Here is a 3,156-nt window from a genome sequence, read left to right as displayed (position 1 = left end):
GTCGTGCGTTGAACCAGGCCACCTTGCCACGATGTTAGTTAGCTGCATTCGCGCATCACATATGATTTGAACATTGATGGAATTAAAATGTTTCCTACTTAGATAAACCGCTCCTGCTGGAATTCCCCTGTTGCCAGGAACCCCAGCGTAGTCAGCACAACCCCGAGCTACTCGCCGGCCCCCGTTGCGCTCTCGGGCCGGCCGCAGCTCTGCGCACAGCTCCAGTAACACTGGCCTTGGTAACCGACATCGGCTTATGACCCAATTATCATTGTTTGCAAGTAAATCCATGCGCTCCTTAAATCGCTCACGTTTGCAAGGTCCTCTAACAACGCTAACGCTGCCATTGTTAATATCATTTTCTTCATCACATTGCGCATGCTTTTATATCCACCCATATAACTGCAAACACATGGGTGTGTTAATTGTTAATAAGTGTGTCTCTGATGTGCACATCACTCTGATGACTACTTGTTTTCACATTATTAACAGTTTCCCAGCTTCACCTCTAAGTGTCGCCAAAGGAACAACAGCTGTAGAAACGTGCGTACGACAGCTATGAAATTGGCGTGGGGCACGCACATTTCTACGATTGTTTCACGTTTGATACATTTGAACGTGAGCGTGGGAAAGGACGTACGGCACTTTTTTGTGCTTACGCATGCTTTGTACATGAGGCCCCAGGAGTAGATGGTCTGTTTTCTGAGCTGACCTTCATCAAAATGAAGACTTAGCTTGGTTGGTTTTGAATTATTTCCATCGATGAAAATTGGAAGACTGTTGAAGACTGACTTAATAGTGTCTTCCTCTCTGAATCAGTGAATCTGGGTCACCTGGTTCTGCTTGATCAGCTAGTGATCCATGGGGCAGAATATGAGAAACACCGCCACCCAACAGAAACGTGGCCACCTGCAGTAGAAACTGGTGGAATATTTCTTGTTGAGTAAAACGGAGACAATTGTGTGTGTGCTAAGTTGTCTGTGTGATGAAAACTGTTGAAAGCTGTTTGTGTGATGAAAACATCAAAAGATTAAACAAGGTAGTGAAGAATGGTGATTCTATCCATTTTCTGAGCCAGCCAGACAGCTGGTCAGTGTGGTTGTCGTGGCCGAGTGGTTAAGGCGATGGACTAGAAATCCATTGGGGTCTCCCCGCGCAGGTTCGAATCCTGCCGACAACGTCTGGATGTTTTAAACACAGCCCACAGCAAGCCAGAGGGACTCTGAACGTGAGCAAACACTGCGGGAGTAGTCAGTGGCCATTTGCAGGTGCTTGTCAGAAAGCATTACCATGCACTGGTTTGAATCACGTCAAAACCGAGCTTCCTCTACTCAATGAAGTGGGGCTTGCACTGCATAGAAACGGTTGATAAAGTCAGTACTAACGTTACTGCTGGTTACCACAGAGCAGACAGCGCTTTCACACCATGGCTTTCACACCATGGCTTTCACACCATGGCTTTCCCACTCTTCCTGCCCTTTTTCCTCCCGTCTCTACGTGTGGAACTCCTGACACAAACCGCTGAGTCTGCAGTGTCATTTTTTCCTTTTCTGCAGCGATGGTGGTATAGTGGTGAGCATAGCTGCCTTCCAAGCAGTTGACCCGGGTTCGATTCCCGGCCATCGCAGCTGAACTCGATCTTCTTCTTGGCCAATGTTTTTACTAGACACGTACGATTGCTTTTGTGGGATTTTTTTTTCCATGTCACACTGACGACTCCTATGGTCACACCTTTGAAATGCATGGAACTCGTTGGTCGTCATTAGAAGCACTTTGAGTACATGAGTAGTGAAAACGGCAATTCCTCTGCCCTTGACTCCACTTGTATAATTCCATCAGGATTTATGTTCTTTTGTGTAGTGTCTTTATGTAGTGTTTCTGGTGTAGTGCCTATGGGCCATTCATAGCAGACTGATGGTAAACGGCAAGCTTGAGATCCACTCCATGCAACCAGCTCAGTTGCTCACAACACAGCACCAGAGTTGTTAGTGAAATGAAAAGATGAAGAATGAAAGTCATGAAGTGAAGAATGGTGGTAAATTAGTCTGTTAAACAGCTCACCCTCACACCTGCAAGAATGGTTGTTGTGGACTAGAATGGACTAGAAATCCATTGGGGTCTCCCCGCGCAGGTTTGAATCCTGCCGACAACATCTGGAGATTTTAAACACAGCCCACAGCAAGCCAGAGGGACTCTGAACGTGAGCAAACACTGCGGGAGTAGTCAGTTACTGTACAACAGAGACTAAAGATGCCATTTGCAGTTGTTGGAAATCACTAATGATGCATCAATGAAGTGGGGGTTGCACTGCGTACAATCGGTTGATAAAGTCAGTACTAATGTTACCACAGAGCAGATATTTCCCACCATGGCTTTCCCACTCTTCCTGCCCTTTTTCCTCCTGTGTCTGCAGTGTCATTTTTTCCTTTTCCGCAGCGATGGTGGTATAGTGGTGAGCATAGCTGCCTTCCAAGCAGTTGACCCGGGTTCGATTCCCGGCCATCGCAGCTGGACTAGATTTTCTTCTTGGCCAACGTTTACGGGACACGTACAATTGCTTTTGTGGGTCTAGGGCTTGATATACATTCCTACACTCCCGTGACCATCCTTTTGTCTAGAGAAGATGGCCATATAAAAACTAGCTGTCTCTATTCAGTGAGCATGGGATCAACAGCTGTTTCGTCATTAATTGCTGAAGTGATTTATAAAGCACACTTGCTTTAAAACTCCTTTTAATCAACCTTTCTCCACTCCATCATGTTTCTTTGACCATGGGAGCACTGACCAGCCTCTCTCTCCCCTCTTGCAAAGTAAAGCCATCAGCATGAAAAGAGTCCTCCTCCTCTCCCACAGTGTTACAGTGCAACAGTGTAATGCAAACACTATGGTTCATGATGACAGTTGTCTTATGGCTGAAGCTCTTCTTTAAGATGAAGATAAGTTTGTATGTAGTTTTAGTGTTATCACTGAATATTAGACAAAAGTGGCAAAGCTTAGTAAAGCTTCTCCTCCCTCTTTTCTTCCCTTCTCTTGCTGATGTACCTCCCCTTGTTGCTCCTCCTCCTCTCCCCTCCCCATCCTCTTTGCCACGTTGAAGCAGTGTTGACTCTCTACTGGAATGTACTTAAAAAGGCGATGGTGGTATAGTGGTGAGCA

At 46.0% G+C, this 3,156-nt stretch overlaps 3 non-coding genes across 3 annotated transcripts; all 3 read left to right on the top strand.

Moving 5' to 3' along the window:
- Positions 1–1,098: 1,098 nt before the first annotated feature.
- On the top strand, positions 1,099–1,180 carry trnas-aga (transfer RNA serine (anticodon AGA)). Its single transcript has one exon. It is a non-coding gene; the product is annotated as a tRNA-Ser (tRNA).
- A 375-nt stretch (positions 1,181–1,555) lies between these two features.
- Positions 1,556–1,627, top strand: trnag-ucc (transfer RNA glycine (anticodon UCC)). Its single transcript has one exon. It is a non-coding gene; the product is annotated as a tRNA-Gly (tRNA).
- Positions 1,628–2,435: 808 nt separating this feature from the next.
- On the top strand, positions 2,436–2,507 carry trnag-ucc (transfer RNA glycine (anticodon UCC)). The gene has a single exon. It is a non-coding gene; the product is annotated as a tRNA-Gly (tRNA).
- The last annotated feature ends 649 nt before the right edge of the window (positions 2,508–3,156 follow it).

The sequence above is a fragment of the Larimichthys crocea genome, unplaced genomic scaffold (genome assembly GCF_000972845.2).
Source record: "Larimichthys crocea isolate SSNF unplaced genomic scaffold, L_crocea_2.0 scaffold251, whole genome shotgun sequence".
NCBI lineage: Eukaryota > Metazoa > Chordata > Actinopteri > Sciaenidae > Larimichthys > Larimichthys crocea.
This window is presented reverse-complemented; position numbering and strand designations above follow the sequence as displayed.